The 18,757-nt window shown below is 34.2% G+C and overlaps 1 protein-coding gene and 1 pseudogene across 1 annotated transcript in view; both read left to right on the top strand.

Annotated features, from left to right (window-relative positions):
- Sugct (succinyl-CoA:glutarate-CoA transferase) overlaps positions 1-18,757 on the top strand; it is a 694,122-nt gene that overhangs the window by 61,774 nt on the left and 613,591 nt on the right. The gene's annotated exons all lie outside the window — the stretch shown is intronic.
- On the top strand, positions 4,487-5,924 carry LOC113181954 (endonuclease 8-like 3 pseudogene; annotated as a pseudogene).

Raw genomic sequence — 18,757 nt, forward strand, 5'->3', positions numbered from 1 at the left:
TTTGATGAGTTCATTTACAAGTTCTATGATCTTTCATGTAGAGTTTTTTTGGGTGTTCTAAATATAGAATCATGTCCTTGGCAAATAGGAGTATTTTGAGTTCTTCTTTTCCCATTCGTATCCCTTTGGTTTCTTTCTTTTTTTCTGATTGCTCTGACTAGAGTTTCTAGGACTATGTTGAATCACAGGGTGGTGGTGGTGGTTTTGGAGACATGAATTCCCTCTTATTCCAGTTTTTAGAGGGAATGATTTCAAATTTTCTGCATTTAGAATGATGTTGGTCTTGGGTTTAGCATATACAGCTTTTACAATGTTGAGTTATGTTTCTACTATGCCAAATTTTTCTAGTGTTTTGACCATGAATGGATTCTCAATTTTTTGAATGTTTTTCTGCATCTCTTGAGATAATCATGTGATTCTTGTCTATGTTTATTGATGTGTCAATTGTGTTTATTGATTTCCATATATTGAACTAAACTTGATCCCTGGGATGAACCTCACTTGATCATGGTACACTATCTTTTAAATATGTTGCCAGTATTTTATTGATAATTTTTACATCAGTGTTTATCAGGGACATTGTCTGAAATTTTCTTTCCTTTGAGTCTGTGTCTGGCTTTGGTATCAGGGTGATACCAGCTTCATAAAATGAGTTCAGAAGGGTTCTTTCCTTGAAAAGGAATTGTTAAAGGCATAGGAAGAGAACCTCCTAGAAGTCAAGTACATAAACAGTTTATTTTCATAGCCAGTTTAAGCTTAACAGTATAGAGAGTTTCAGCAGAAAGACATAAAGCATAATGTATTCATTGACCTGAATTACTTGTATTTCCTAAATTTTCTATGCTCTTTCTCACTTCTGAGGTTGTTGACCATGATGTTCCCATTGTTTGGAACACTGTTCTTCTGCCATAACCTGTTCACTCTCTCCTTTTCCTTTAGATCTCAGCTTGGATATCATTACTTCTGTTCAGATTTTCTTCGTCTCTAAAGATTGGGTTGAGTATTCTTGTCCATGTTTGTGTTTGCCTCTTTACTTGCCTTTCTCTCCCTCTTTCCTTCAGGTTCTTGTTCTGTTCCCACATGGTAGAGGCTCAACAACTGTTTCTTGAATCAATGAATGAGTATCAAAACTTGACTAAAGAGTTTTAAATAGCTGCCATTATCTCTGCATTTTGCTTTTCATAGAGAAGTGGTAAAGATATGCATACATTTTCTGAAAAAACTTCCAGAGGATAACCTGGATGAGTGCATACTTGGCCTAATTTGCTATTTCTTCTATGGCTTGTCTGTAGTACTCTACAGTTATCATTGATTTACGATACCAAAAGAACTTGTACATGATGTAAATATTCAATTACTGACATAAGTCACTATACCTTAAGTCTTTTCCTAAGGCAGGGAGCGGAACTAGTGCATTTAAAAAGATTTCAAAAAGAACTAAGCAAAAACTTTACTCCTTATATTACAGTAAATTCATCTTTAAAAAATCTTGTTTTACAGCAAAAAGCCATAATATCTGTTGTTTATAATGTTTATTATAAAATTATAACAAAATTCTTATATTTCTGTGCATTCAGGTTGATTGAGTATTATAATATTTTGTTTTTCAGTATAATTATCTTTGTGGTATTATCATAACATAAAGTAGGTTGTAAATGCAATTTTCACATGATTATTATTTTAGGTGGGATGAAGAGCTGTAACTCTGTAACTTCTTCTCTTTTTTTAGTACTGGGAATTGAACCCAGAGGTGCTTAACCACTGAGCCACATCCAAGCTTTTTTCGTTTTTTTGATTTTAAATATTTATTTTTTTCTTTTATTTAATTTTTAAATTTTTTTTAAAAAAAATAAATGACAGCAGATTGCATTATAATTCTTATTACACATATACAGTACAATTTTTCATATCTCTGGTTATATATGAAGTATGTTCACATCAGTTCATGTCTTCATGCATGTACTTTGGATAATGATTTTTTCTATATTTTATTTAGAGAGACAGAGTCTTGCTGAGCTGCTTAGGGGAGTTATTAACTTCTTTCTTGAATCCAGTTGAGAGACAGGTTCTACATAAGGTGGATCTCTCTTTATCACTAGATCTGACTCTTTTTTAGAGTTACTGTTTTTTTCTGTATGTAATAAGTTTTATGGTTATATTTACATATCAATTTTTATATCTGTGACAGAGAAGAGAGATTTTTTTCCTTAGAATTTCAAATCCAATGGAAATATTAAGGTCTAAAGTACTTAAAAATTTTTTAGTTGTAGATGGACACAGTGTCTTTATTTTTGTTTGTTTATTTTTTATGTGGTACTGAGGATCAATCACAGGCCTCACGTGTATGAAGCAAGTGCTCTACCACTGAGCTACAACCCCAGCCAAGGTCTAAAGTATTTAGATAGGTAAATTAACATCTTTTAATTATCCTATTACAAAATGCTATATAACTAACATGTGGAAACTTATATTAAAATAACTATTTCTCTTTTCTATGTCTGTGATTGGCTGAGAGTCAGGTGATATAGAATGGTTAGGTTTGGCTGTAGGTTGTGGGTTGAGGGACCTGGTCTTCTCTGCATGTCTTTTATTTTTCTTGGACAAGCAGCTACCAAATGCATGATCTCATAGTGAAAAGTGGGAGCACTAGAGAACAAGCCCAATTCCACAGACATATTTAAGTCTCCTTCTTACATCACATCTGTTAACAGGCTATTGTAAAGGGGATAGTTTTACTGATTTCAAAGCAGTCACATGGCCAAACCCAATACCAACGATGGCTTCATTCAGTCTCAGTAGTCTTTAGACAAATGTAAATTAAAGCAAAATAATATTCTATTTCACACCTATGAGATTGGCAGATATTTAAAAGACACCCATGGCAAAGAGCATGGGTTTCAAGAAGGATGAAAATAGGAAATAATGCATTTTATTGCATCATTCAGCCAAATAAAAAGTTATCCACTTGGGGAATCTCACATTCCCCAAAGGTTCACATTTATAACTAACTGAGGTTAAGGTTGAAAGTTTTATTGGATATTGATTTATGACTGGAGAATCTTTAAATTTTCTGCCAATTCTCAAATTGTGTATTTTAATGTACAAAGAGGTTTGGAGAAATATTATCTAACCCAGTAATTCTCAGCTAAGGGAGAATGGGTGGATCATATGGTTTCTGTGATAGAACAGGAGAGTAAAAGGGTGACAGGCAGAGACATGTGTAATCTGAAAAATTACTTCTCATTATTCTGTAATTTTCTCCATTCCTACCTCCTGATGGTCTGTAGAATAACATTTACAGTTTATTCTCCTTTATTTCCTGATAAGGAAACGGGTCCAGAATGTTTAAAAGACCTAAGGGTACACTGCTATTTATTAGCAGATTGGCTTAAAATTCAGGTTTCTTGGCTTAATATAAAGTGACTAAATGTCTTCCATACTCAGACAGATCATTGTTAATTAAGTGCTGACATGAATTTTGTGATTATAAGACACTGAACTGCTCTACTTGAGAATTACTTTTGCCATTCTTTTTCATTTATTGTAATCATGTTTGCAATGGTGGAAATCATGAACAAATTTGCTAGTCAGAAAGTCTAAATTAAACAGATTCTGGAAGCAAAAATCACTTATGGGTCATGAGCTTGTGTCATTATAAAGCAAAGTTCTCTTTTGTAGAAGTTTGGTATTTTCAGTAATTAATTTTTAAAAAAATATTTTTTCTAGTTGTAGATGGACACAATAACTTTATGTATTTTTATGTGGTGCTGAGTATCAAAATGAGTGCCTCATACGTGCAAGGCAGGTGCTGTATCACTGAGCTGCAACCCCAGCCCAGTAATCAATGTTTTAATAAGACTGATTATATCAGTCTAAGGTTGCACATGTCATGATTGGAATCCTAGACTTTCCTGATGTTTCCCAGTGGTATTGCTGTCTTGTCAGTGCTGTCCAAGCCCAAATCGTCTGTTCTCACTCACATGTTGGCCTCATTGCTGATGAGAGTAATCTTAGAATGGCTGGGAGATTTACTTTAATGCACTCTGACAGTTGTGTGGTTGAAATTGCCTCAGTCTATGAAATCTGGTCTGCAAGACAAAAATGCTAAACTGATCTCAAGGGAGGAAGGACCTGATTGTTTTTATTAGTATGTCCTGTTATCATTTCAGAGGAAGCTGAGTATGCACATTAGGGGGCAGTGTTTAAAAAGCTATTTTCAGGCGATGGAGTCAGTGCTGGCGCAGAGGTGAAGTTGCACAGCAGTTTTTTCATCAGGCCCTGCAGCTAGTGGGCCACAAAGCAGGGGCATTGATAAGTGAGATAGAAGAACCAGGTTGTACTCTGAATCGAGAGAAAATTCAGGTGCTAGGGCTCCAGGGCCAGGCAGTAACCAATAGGAGGAAAAGTGCTTTATAGAGTGTGGGGCGGAGGGCACTGTGTTGTCACACCTAGCCTCCTGAAATGTCTTCCTAAGACTCTTTTTGAAATGAAAAACTTAATTATAATTAATCCACATGTGTACACAAGTAAAAATGGAGTTTCTCCCATTTTGAAGGGCAGCTCACCAAATATTTGGTTTGTTTCTCTGAGAACTTAGAAACTCAATGGAAAGTCAACAGAGAATAAGAAGGATGGAAGAATTAGATGTATGTTCACCTAAATTTAGTTTCTTAAGAGCAGAAAGTGAAGTTAAAAAGCACACATTTTGGATGCTATGTGATATGTTGTTGGATCAGAAAGTATTGCCTGGGGTTGGGAACATTATAAAAAATGAAGCCGTCTTTGACAGTGGTTTCTATCCAGCTGTTAAAGTTTGTCAGTTAACAGCTCAACAGACCCATCACCTTGTGAAGATGTTAAGTGATTTCAGCATTTTCTTTTATAGGCACCATAAAACAGGATCAGTGGTCTTTAAACAGTAAAGTTTAGAAGTGTTTTAATTGTTAATACCCCTGCAAAGTAACTGTGTGTCACTCAGGGGAGAATAACAGAATGACATATTTCTGTCTTCATTGTCAAAACAAAAACAAAAACAAAAAAACCCTTCTCAACATGTTGATGCATGCAAACTGCAGCTAGAAATACTATAATCATTTGGACATCTAGCTGAGGATCTGAACAGCAGGGGACATGTGTGGTCTGTATACTAATAGGCCATCTGCTAAGTCATATGAGACTTGCTCTACTTCAAGGCCTATTGATTTAGTGCTTAAGAATGAATAAAATTCTATTGCCATCAACAACTTGTGAAATACCCTTGTAATAGCTTTGAGAATATAGATACAAAGATGAAGGTCAACTGGAAAACTCTATTTGGAATTATAACTCTTGTCTTACCTGATTTTAGCAATAAATCCAGTATTTGGGGGAAAAAAAGCCAAAACTTGATACTAAGTGGGAGATATCAAAACTGTCTTCCTACAAAATGTTTAATGATATCTAGCACCCCTCCAAGGAAAGAACAAATTATACAACTCAACTATCCAACAAAGTAAACGTATCATCCACAGTGGGGCTCTCAGAATTATTTAGTCCAGCACATAAAAAAGAGGAAACTACAACTACTTAGAACAGATCTCAAAAGTTGCAAACCTGGATTTTCTAACAGTGAACTCCAAACTAATATGACAGATGGTTCTTGTACCTTAAATGTTGGCAGTCCTCAGTGCACTAAATACAGCCACCTCTGTGTTCTCCAAGTTGTGAAGAAGGATGTCAAAAACAAGGAAAGTTAGTTTCATACTTTTCCTCTACCTAGAGAAGCACAATATGGATTTTTCGAATGCTCAGATTTGTCTTTCCTATTCTGCAACTGCAGAAAATACTCCATCATGATAGCAGTGTTGAAGATTGGACATAATAATGGAAAAAAAAATGTTTGTGTGCCCTTTCAAGAAGGAAAAACAGTGCATTTTTTCCCCTAGTGGGTAGAAAATAGGTCAGAAATAAAAATTATTTCAGGATGCTAATATTTTCTCTATCTGTAAAGTATCTGACATTTAATTTCCTCCATATTTTTATAATGTTTACTTCCCTTATTTAATAGAAACTTGTAGAATATCTATGACACAGGTAAATGAAGTTACTGTAGTATTTAAGAACTGCTATTCTTATTATCTTTTTAATGTGTGTCATCTTTCCATCTTATGACTATTTTTCCCTTACCTTAATTAATCATTAAGATATTTCATTGGATGTACAGCATATTCCATTTATGTATATTTAATATGTGTAGCAATGACAATAATAATTTTAGAGTGAAAAAAGGCTACCATTCACTAGACATTACTTTTGGAGAAAATAGCAATGTTTTATGTGAACTAATAGTTAGAGAGAATCTGTGAAGGTACATATTTATACATTTTTTCTTTTTTAAAAATTTGTTTTTTTATATAGACATGAAAAGAGTATATTTTGACATATTATACATATATAGAGTAGAACTTATAATAAATAGGATCCCGTTCTTGTGGTTGTACTTGATGTGGAGTTTTCCTGGTGGTGTATTCATATATGTACATTGGAAAATTATAGCAGATTCATTCCACTGTTTTCCCTATTCATATCTACTCTCTCTCCCCTTCATTTCCCTTTGTTTAATCCACTGAACTTCTGTTTTCCCCCTCCCTAATTGTATATTAGTATCCACATATCAGAAAGAACATTTGACCTTTGGTTTTTTTGCAATTGACTTATTTCACTTAGCATAAAAGTCCCCAGATCCTTTCATTTACCAGCAAAAGTCATAAGTCATTCTTTTTTTTATGACTGAGAAATATTTCTTTATCCATTCATCTGTTGAAGGGCACCGGCAGTTCCATAGCTTAGCTATTGTGAATTGTGCTACTGTAAACATTGATGTGGCTGTGTCACTCTAGTATGTTGATTTTTAACTTCTTTGGGTATATACTGAGAAGTAGGATAACTGAATCTAATGGTAATTCCATCCAGGTATTCTGAGGAATCTCCATACTGCTTTCCATAGTGGTTGCACCAATTTGTAATCCCACCAGCAATGTATGAGTGTATCCTTTCCCCCACATCCTCAACAATATTTATTATTGCTTGTGTTCTTGATAGTTGCCATTCTGACTGGAGTGAAATGAAATCTCAGTGTAGTTTTAATTTGCATTTCTCTAATTTCTACAGACGTTGAACGTTTTTTTCATATATTTGTTAGCCATTTATAATTTGAAAGAGGGTCTCTCTAAGTTGCTTAGGCTGGTCTCAAACTTTTGATCCTCCTGAGAAAACTTTTTAAATCAAAGCAACCACTGCATAGCCCTTTATACTTGTAGACTTAAAATGGTGCGTCCCTTAACAATTTAATTTTAAGTTGTACTTTTTTCCTTTGTGTCTTCCATATATGTTATTTATAAAAGTTTAGCAGTAAGACTCCTCTTCACATTTTAAAATATTTCTTTTTCTTTATTTTTTTGTTCACTTCATTACTTCTTTATTTTGGAAGGATAAATATATTATATTATTGATTACACTACGTTTGTGGGAACATTGTGTATGTCAAATAAAATTTCTTATTTTTCTTTTAGAAAAGGGGTTGGAAAAATGCCATTTTGACTTTTGTGAATTCCTCAATGGCATCTTTTTAATCTTTTGCCTTTCATGGACAGAGTGCAGAAATCCTCATAAAGTCCTCATGCAGGACCTCTGGACTTAATTCACAGGGAATATTCAACAGAGTTAGACTTACTCTTTAATTTTAAATAAAAAATGCTTGAGAGTTGTATGAAGCAAAAGAATAGCATTTACTAGAACAAAGGTAAAAAGATGGTCAAGATAGTTTTTAGAAAGAACATGTTAGGCAGATTTGTCCTTTTTAGATATTAAGGCTTATTATATACGAATAATTAAGACAGTGTGGTACTTACATAAGGAAATAGATATAGACCATGTAATAAATTCTGGAACTCAGAAACAGACTGCCACATATGTGGAAGTGTGTGTGTGTGTGTGTGGTGTGTGTGTAACATATTTATATATATATAAATTTGTAGCTTAAACTTTGATCATTAAAGAATGAATTCTAGAGTAAATGATGGTGGAATAATTTTTTATCCTTATGAAAAAAGTTAAAATTGAATTTCAAGTTTATTGGAGACACTAAAGTGATGTTCCAGATAGATTTAAGTTCTGTATATAAATAGCAAAACTTTAAAACTTTTAGAAAGCATAATTATGGAATATCTTCATGAGCTCAGGATGTGGAAGAATTTTGTATATAACACACAAAAAGTATAAACTATAAAGCAAAATATTCATAAGCTTGACTACTTATTAAAAATTTAAGTTTTTATGTATCAAAAGATACCATAAACTAGGCAAGGTGGTACTTGCCTATAATCCCAGCAACATGGGAGGTTGAGGCAGGAGGATTGAAAGTTCAAAGCCAGCCTCAACAGTTTGGTGAGAACCTAAGCAACTTAATGAGGCCCTGTTTCAAAATAAAAAATAAAAAGGGCTAAGGATGTGCTCAGGGAATATGCACCCCAGGGGTCAATCTCTGGTGCAAAAACCAACAAAGCCAACCAGTCAACCATCCAACAAACAAAAAAACTAAAAAGTAAGAAGATAAGTCATAGATTTTTGGAAGACAGTGACAAAGGATTAGTATCCAGAATAAAAAAAAATTCTTTCAAATCAAAAATAAAAGAGGGGAGAGAGAGAGAGAGAGAGAGAGAGAGAGAGAGAGAGAGAGAGAGAGAGAGAGAGAGAGAGAGAGAAAGAGAGAAGAGAGAGAGAAGAGAGGAGAGAGGAGGAAGTGAGGAAAGAAGGAAGAGAAACAACAGAAAAATGGACAAACTCCAAAAAAAGAAATCCTTCAGTAGGTAGATAAGGATAAATTACTCAATCTAGGTAATCTTTATGTAAATGCAAAATGAAACAAAATATTCCACTTCTCACCCATGAACTTGACAGACATTTTAAAGTAAAACAGTACAAATTATGAGTGAAGCAAGGGTAGCCTTGAACAGTGGTGGTAGTACTGTAAATGGTATATCCATGTTAGCAGGCTATTTGGCAAGCTCTTGTGAAGTTTAATGAGTCTACCCTCTGACATACTGTTTTATTTTTACATATATACTTATGGGAATGGAAATGGAAAGTGGAAGTTTCCTAAACTTTCCAGAGTTCAGAAATAAAAGTGAGGAAAACAAGTTACAAAAGATGATATACAGAATGACACCATTTACATAAAAAGTTAAAATCATGCAAAATGTTATATGTATATATTTAGTAATGCCCTCATGTGTACTAAAAATGTAGATATACATGGTAATGAAAAGTATTAAATACCAGAGAATGATTAGCCTTGGAGAGTGAAGAGAAGGGATATGGGCCAGGGAAGAAATACACACAGGACTTCAACTATATTTGTAAAATAAGCTGTCTGGCTGATATGTGTATTTGTTATTCTGTGTTTTACAATTGAAATAATAGTAATGAACGATTAAGAAATGTTCAAGTAATTCTCTGCTTATTTCCTGTTTCTTCTCTTCATTGCCTCCCTACCCCTAAACAAATATTTCTTGAGCTTCTGCATATTCCTGGCTGTGTTGAGTGTTTAGAGCAAACATTGAAGACATGGTTCCTGCCTTTAAGGAGCTTACAGCCTAGTGCTAGAGACATTTTATAAACAAGTTAAAAAATAAAATATGCTGTATATTAACAAATTGTGCTGTAATGAAAGAGCCAGAGAGAGTACTGTGGTAGAGGCTAATAGAAGAAAGATGATTAGGGAAAGCCTTTCTGGGGAGGTAACATTTAATAGACATCAGGGATGAGAAGAAAATAGCCATGTAGTGAGCTGGAGAAGAAGTAGTTCAGGGAGAGAATACCAATTACAATGGGCCCAAGGAGTCTAAGAAAACAAGCATGCCTGGAGTACCAAAACTGAGAGCAGAATGCCAGAGAAGACACCTCAGAGGTGGCTGCTGGAGGGGGTTCAAGCACTAGAGGATAGGATCATAATCTTTAAAAGAAATAGGACTCAATTCCTGGTGACTTGTCTCATTATGAACTCTGGATATTAAAATGAGGTTTATGCTTTGGAATGTAGCTTAGAGTGTCTTTAGATTAAGGCTGCTATAATGTTTCAAAGTAAATCACAGAGAATGTGAGCCCAAATATGTATGACCAGTTGTCTAGCCATTTTGTTGTATATTCATATCCTGGCAATGAGGATACAAAACAAAACAAAACAAAACAGTGCTGCCATTAGATTCTTATGGGATGAGCTAGTCTTTGTCTGTCTGTCTGTCTGTCTCTCTCTCACGCATACATACACACATATATATTCACCATTTTCTGTATATTTACCACACAAACCCTTCGTTTATTTATTTGCCTATTTACTGTGATGATGAGGTTCAAACTCAGGGCCTCATAGATACTAGGCAAGTGCTGTACCAATGAGCTATATCCCCAGCCCCACATCTTCTAAAAAGTTAGAGTAAGTAGAAATCAGCCTGTTCTGTAAGTCTATAAACTTTTGAAAAGGAGAAAAAGAAGGCTGAAGAAATGGAAAAGAAAGAAAAAGGAAGGGAGGAAGGAACAAGTGAAAAAAAAGGAAGAAAGAAAAAGAAGCAAAGGGAAAGAATCCAAATTAAGTCAAATGAACTATCAAATATCAATAGGCAAAGTTTTGTTTTGTTTTTTTAAACTTTAAGAACCACAGTCTAAGCTGGGCATGATGGCACAAGCTGGGAGGCTGAGGCAGGAGAATTCTTTGAGTCTAGGAGTTCAGATCAGCCTGGGCAGTACAGCAAGACCTTGTCTCAAAAACACAAAACCAAACCAAAACCAAAACCCCTAAACCAAACAACCAACAAACATATACCCCCCCAAGAAAAAAACCTCAAAAACAAAGTGAAAAATCTAGTAGTCCAGGTTAGTTCATTTCTATATTGAATAAATATTCAGTTATGGATATGACAGTTTTTGACACTAAAAGGTCCTCTCATAGTCACAATAATTGAAAACTACTGTTATAAATTGATGGGTGTCTCTGATGTTCCCTCTCCTATCAGTAAATATTTTTTCTCTAACTTCAAGGTTAGTGATCTTTAGCAAAAGTATGGCTTGACATTTACGTTTCATACTAAACTCATTATTTAAACAGATAATGACACCATCTCTGCAGAGGAAGAAAAACCATATAGCTACATGGTTTTAAAACATAGCCCCTAGGGTTGGGGTGGTGGCTCAGTGGCAGAGCGCTTGCCTGGCATGCATAAGGTACTGGGTTCCATCTTCAGCACCACATAAAAATAAAACATTCTGTCCATCTATAACTACAAAAAAAATTAAAAAAAATATAGCCCCTAAAGCTAAGGACTGAGATTATATTTTATCTGTAGATGTGGACCATTTCCAGAAAGTGACTGCATGCCTTAATTTTGTCCCCCAGTGCATAATCTTTTTATCTTAAAATATTTATTCTTATCCATACATACATTACAGATGTATTACAAGCAGACACTTACATTATTGGCTCATTTTTCTTGTTCATGGATAAAATCCCGGGCATTTTTTAATGCTTATTCCATTTTAAAAAGTTCAGTCCAATCTAATATCAGAATTTCAGGCTCTTGTCCACTTTATGATTTCCACTTTTCTCCAATGATTGTTTATACTCAAAGTGATTCTGCTAGGATCACCTTGTACTATAGGCAGCCCATATGGTAGAATTTCTCTTCAGACAAACTAGTTCTGTTCTCCTTATGGGTCACTTGGCCTACAGGGGGAACACCCTCTTCCTCTTTCTCACTGTTGACAGGAGTATAGTTTATTTCAGAACTCTGTTAGTTCTGCTGATGTAACCATAGCATCTTGTCTTTGGTATTTTTTTTTAAGGTACTTGCCAGGTGCTTAGATATTTCCAAATTCCCAGAACATAGGCTAAAGTCTCCAATGTTTGTTTTGAAGTCTGTCTCATGTGCTTTAAAGTAGGCAGGTTTTCCTTCCCCTATGTTGAGAAGCAGTGCATATAATAGGCTTTTTCTAAGGAAATCCTTGCTAGAGGTCTTATTTATCTGTTCACCTTTTCTCTAGTACTTCATCAATGGGTGATAAGATAAGGGCAGGAGATCTGATTTCACAATCTTTTAGTACATCCTGCATTGGTGTTCTGTCCTATAGGGCATTCTTTGGGGGTTTGAAACTTCAGCATGGACAAGGAATCTTGTGAACATTCTTTAATTCAACTTTTGCTAAAGAAATATGTTTTTCTGGGAGTAAAGGATAACACTTCAGAATTTATGTAGATTCTTTCCATCTTTGCTTCCCTCCTTTCTGTTTTCCTTTGAGTATGTATAAGGGATGAAAATGCATAATGTCTTTTCATCACCCATCAAATGGGTCATGGATGACACTTCTATAGCAAAAGACATGTTAGCAAGAGAAAAGCATAACAAATTTTACTTAGGAAGATTTTATGGGCTATGGAAGCCTGCAAGGGTGAAGATCCAAACACTCAAGAGAAAACTGTATTTTTATGTTTGGGTTTGATGAAGAAGGGACAGTTACATAGCAAAGTGCACAAAAAGGCATGGTTTTATGGTAATAAATGCACCGAAATTTAAAAAGATAACATTAAGTAGAAGGAACCTGAGATTTTTCCCCTCATAGTTAAGTGTGAAAAGATAATATTTAATAGGTTAAATATTTAATAGTTTTTTCTTTATGAAACCATGGAATTAATAAAATCACTTAACAAACCATAGATGAAATGATTCTCTAGTATGTTCAAAGAGATGATACTACTCTTCTTAAAAGACTTCTGCTGATATGTAGAGTGTCATGATATGCAAGTGAACACCATTTCATGACAATATTCACACATAAATGTGGGATCTTCTCCGGTTTCTTTTTCTTTTCCTTTTACTATTGATTGATAGAAGAGAAATCAAAGACTCAAATAGGAAGCTGAGCTGTTTTCCTACATGCACTAAAATTGTAGCATTATTCTGTGTCTAAAAATGTGGTATAAATCTAGTATGACTTTTTGCCCACCAGAATTAGTTGGATTCATATTTGGACTCTAACTTCTGGTGTCTGGATATAATAGTTCCCAATTTAAAGAATCTTTTGAAGACCAGGGACCAACAAGAGGGAAAATATGACAGTGTTCGTTAATGTCAAAACAGTAGTTATTTCAAAACCTTCCCAAATTGAATGTTTCATAGATTGTGCCAGATAAACGTGCCAAGATTTAGACACCATCCCAAAACCCTGTCATCAGAACTAAATCGTTTTCCCTTATGGTAATAGGCTTGGAAAGTAAATCTATAAATTTAAAGAAGCAATGCTCGATAAGAAGACATTTTATACTTAAAAGGATAAAGAATAAATGTTAAAGTTCAGAAAGCATTTATTTCATGAGTGCTAATGATTTTTTCCATTCTTTAAATGGCCTTCCAAGGCAGCATTAGTGCAATAATAACAACTTTCAGCCCTTTATTTGAATCACAGTATGTTTAGTCACAAAGGTCAGAAGTATATGGAGTAAGGGTCATGAAACATGAAGGGTTGGGGTGTTTGTAGAATACCAGATTATGGAATTAGTGAAATCTTATTTGTAAAAAAAAAATCAAACCCATAAAAGATTTTCAAATGAATAATGTCAAATTTCAAAATTTTGGCAAACAGTTGATTTTAAGAAAGAGTAGCTATCTAAAAACCCAATTAAAAAATGGGCAAAAAACTTGAATAAACATTTCTCCAAAGAAAATATGTAAATGACAAGCACATGAGAAGATGTTCAACATCATTGTCTAGTAGGGAAATACAAATCAAACCACAATGAAATACCACTTCACACCACTTAAAATGGCTGCTATAAACAAAACAAAACAAAACAAAACAAAACAAAACACCAAAACCCCAAACAAACAAACAAACAAAAACCCAGGAAATAGCAAGAGTTGGCAAGGAGGTTGAGAGATTGGAATCCTTGTATGCTATTGGTAGGACTGTAAAATGTTATAGCCACTGTGGACAATAGCATTGGGATATGAATGTAACTACTACCACACAGAAATTCCACTTCCAGGTATACACATGAAAGAATTGAAAGTAGAGTGTTGATGTGGATTTGTATATGTATGTTCATAGCAGTGTTATTTATAATAGCTAAATGAGGAAGCAACCCAAGTGTCCACTGATAGGTGAATGAATTGTATATATGCAACAATGAAATATTATTCAGCCTTAAAAAGAAAGGAAACTCAGACACATGCTATAACAAGGATGAACCTTGAAGATATTATTATGGTAAATGAAATAAGATAGTCATGAAAAGACAAATACTGTTTTAATTCTACTTAGATGAGGTATCCAGAGCAGTCAAATTTTATAGAGACAGAAAGTGGAATGGGGCTTTCCAGGGTATGGGCAAGGAAAGCATCATAAGTTACAATTTGTTAGTTACTAACTATTTAATAATAGTTACCATTTAAAAGTGAAACATAGTTCCACTTTTTCAACATGAAAAAGTCATGAAAATTGATGTTGGTGATGTTAATACAACAATGTGAATATATTTAATGCTATTGCATTCACTGTATGCTTAAGAATGATTAAAATGGTAAATTTTATGTTTTATATTTTTACCATAATTTTTAATAGGTTAAATGAACAAGAAAAAAGGAAAATCTAGTCTCAACTATGAGGTATGCCATGGAAGGAATTCAGACTAGTATGTCAAAACCATAAGAAAATGTTATTTTAATGTATGTTGATAGTGGCCTACTAATACAAATATTTCATAAATATATATTGAATATATAAAGCACTACTTAGTTCAAGAATAAATTAATACTATGGATATAAATTAAATGCCTTTTCATTTAAGAATTTTGTCTTCTATTTCTTTTTAATCTGAAAGGATTAGCATGCTCTGGGGCATATGGCTGTCACTTGCTTATTATTAAATATTAACCAATATCCTGTTTTTGAGTTAAAATCCTATTCCATATGCTAACTTTACATCTTTAGATTATCACTGATATTCATCCTATTTTATCATTCTATTGTAAAAAATTTATAAATTCTACGATTGTTTAGGAAATTCTCTAAGTATTGAGGAAATGGAATTTAAAATCTTCCTCCCTCCCTCCCTCCCTCCCTCCCTCCCTCCCTTCCTTCCTTCCTTCCTTCCTTCCTTCCTTCCTTCCTTCCTTCCTTCTTTCGATTGAGCCCAGGGGTCCTTAATCACTGAGCCACATCCCTGACCCTTTTTATTTTGAATTTTGAGACAGATTTCACTAAGTTGCTTAAGGCTTCACTAAACTGCTAAGGCTGGCTTTGAACTTTTGATCCTCCTGCCTCAGCCTCCCAAGTCACTGGATTACAAATGTGTACTACTGAGCCTGAAAAGAATTGCCCATTAAGATAAATAGGTATAATCATGAAAGTTCTAAGAGAATTTCTGGTTTTACTTCAAAGTGAAAATAGACTATATTACAATTATTTAAAAATTTTAAGGGTTTGGGACATAGCTCAGTGGTAGAGCACTTGCCTACCATGTATGAGGCCCTTGGTTTGACTCCCAGTACTATTTAAAAAAAAAATTCTGAGTTTTTATACAAGGGCACATTTTCCCTATGTAGTCCAGCTAGAAATTTCAATAATGGTTTCTAACAGCACTCCAAGGAAAGCCAAATGGTAGTGTGGAACCAGCTTTCACCTAGTTAGACACCCAGAATCTTATTTATTCTCTCATCATCCTCATACCTTGAATCATCTCGCCCCACAATATCCTCAAGCTCTTGTTTCCCACAAATTCTTGGTTCTGTGTTTAACTCAGCATAAACAGTGCAGTGATTTTTTTTAAGATGCAGTGATTTTTGTGAGCCATATATATATTCTTGTTCACCCACCACGAAAACAAGATCTTATTTAGATCTTGTTTAATCTTTCAGTGTTTAGTTTTTCAGTGAAGATGTGCAAGATCAGTTATCAGTAACAAAGTCTTCAGTTTTTCTCTTCAGTGTTTTATGTGGATCTTTTACTTATTTGAATGGGATAATCTATGCTTCTGTCTGCTAATCCTGTCACCATTTCTGATCTGATTTGATCTGTCACTTGAATTATATGTTATGTACATAAAACTGTGGGGATTACTGGACATAAACCTTTTGGTCCATCCATGACCACCTTGTGCTATGCTATTATCTGAGAAAGACAAAGTTAAAGTGGGCAGTGTAGAACAATGGACAATGTAGCCAGATAATTATCAGATGAAGATAGTGGGGAAAAAGAAATGAGACACATAAGAATCTTAGATTATGAGATACAGAAGTAGAACAGCAATATGTTAAAAAATATTTTCCTCTCATGTCCCCACTTGTCCCCCACCACACTCCAGCATTTCCCTTGATTATTTTGTATTTTGAGATAGGCTCTCACTAAGTTGCTGAGGTCAGGGACCTAGAAAGGCCTGTGGGCCAAAGGTAACCAGCTATCTCTTTTTGAAGCAAAGTTTCATTGGAACACCGCCATGCCCATTTGTTTATAAATTGTTTATGGGTACTTTTGTGTTACAACAGTGTAGTTGAGAATTTACAACAGAGACCCAAAATCTTGCAAAGTATGCAATGTTTTCTCTCTGTTGCTTCCTTGGAAAATTTTGTAGGTCCCAGATCTAGAGTACTTTGTATTCATGGCTGAAGACAGGTCTGACATTATAGGATGGAGAGAAAAATGGTACTTTATTTCTACCTTTTGAGCTTCCAAAGTCTAAGCCCTGAGGATATTTAGAATTGAAAATGCATTATGATGTAAAAGCCAGAAATCTTGGGTTCTGTGCCCACATTCCTAAGTATGGAAATAGTTCATCACAGTGAAAATGATTACAGAAGTACTGAGAAATGTTAGTAGGAAAGTTTTACATTTGATTTGGCAATGTAACATAATGTCTAATATTTATTGGATAGTAACTATATGATAGGCACTGTGATAAGTATTTATTATGTTACATAATTGGCATAATTTACATATAGGCAAATTAAAGCAAAATTATGATATCAGTATTAATTGCTTATAAATTATGAAAAATATGCAACACAATTAAAACCTATCAATTTTGATACATGAGACTGGTATTATAGTGTTTTGTAACTTAAAGTGTTATGGGAACACAGATAAGGAATTGACTAACTGAAATAGTGGAGGTGTGCTGTGGTGCTAAGAAGTATTAACAAAGAAAATAATAGTTAAGTTGGCTTTGACATTATTAGTTTTATTTCCAGGCAGAGAGTGGCGGGAAAGGACTTTCTAGATATTGGGATTAGTCGGGCAGAGAAATTGAGGTATAGGTGTGTTCAAAGCACAGTGCAGAGTCCTATGGTAATAAAGTCTTACGTAGGTACAGAAAAGTAAATTGCAGTCACAGAGGATTTTATAAGCCAGACTTATGAGCTTCATGTTCATCTTTTTATCAGTAGAAAATGATAAAAGATGTTATGTAAGGAAATGTCATAAATAACATTTTAGGAAGGTAACTAACTGCAGACTGAGAGCTACATTTAATAAGGGAATATTCTAATAGCAATTGACCTTTATAGAGCTATAAAATAGTGTTATAAAGTGACAATGACTGCAAAGGAAGCAGAAGAAGTAGAGATAGAGTGGAGGGGACAGGTTAAAGAAAGATTTAGCTTATGAATTGACTAAAAGAAAGGCAAGAACAAGGATTAAGATGATTTTGAGTTTGAGCCATTGGAGAAATATCTAGGAATCTAGAAGAGATGAAAAATGAAAATATGTTTAATATTGGGAGCCCTAGAAGGAGAGAATTTCAAGGGGAAAATGAAATCATTAGGGTCAAATACTGTGCAGGGGACATTTCTGTCCTTGTGTTCCCAAACTCTTTTTATACTGTTTTGATTTTAACACTTATTAGATTGTATTCACCCATCTAAACATGCTTATATGCATGCATGCTTCATCACATGCCTGTTCATTCATCAGCAATAAATATCCTAATCCTGTCCTAAAATGTAATTATTTAAGTGATATCCCTCTTCTCTCAAGTGTGAATTACAATCATCTTGATAGCAATATTATGTCTTTTTTCTTTGTATCCTTTTTTACAATATTTTTTTAGATGTAGATGGACATAATACCTTTATTTTATTTATTTATTTTTATGTGGTGCTGAGGATTGAACCCAGTATCTCATACATTCTAGGCAAGCGCTCTACCACTAAGCTACAACTGCAGCCCCTCCTTTGTATTCTTAATACTAGCATCTTGGCTATGATGTTATAGTCAAAAATGTTAATTATTGAGCCAAATGGGCTACAGATTATAAAAGAAATTATTAAATTAAAGAATTAAGAGGTTATTGTTGAACCTGTAAGAACAATTCATTAGAAGAAGCCAAATTAGAAAGATGTTTAGGAATGAATGGAAGTGAAAATATATACAATGAACAATCTATTTTTCATGATTTTTTAGGTTAAAGGAAAGATGAGGGTTTGGATAGCAGCTTCCAGGGACAAAGAGTTGAGAAGCTTTGATAATATCAAAGTCCCCAATTTACCAAGCGTGATGGTTTGCAGTGGTGTGGGAGTGATAACATGTTCAGTAGAAACTGAACTTCCTTTTTTTTTTAAGTTGTAGATGGACATAATACCTTTGTTTTATTTATTTATTTATTTATTTATTTTTATGTGTTGCTGAGGATTGAACCCAATGCCTCACATGTGCTAGGCAAACATTCTACCACTGAGCC

This window comes from Urocitellus parryii, chromosome 3 (assembly GCF_045843805.1).
Source record: "Urocitellus parryii isolate mUroPar1 chromosome 3, mUroPar1.hap1, whole genome shotgun sequence".
NCBI lineage: Eukaryota > Metazoa > Chordata > Mammalia > Rodentia > Sciuridae > Urocitellus > Urocitellus parryii.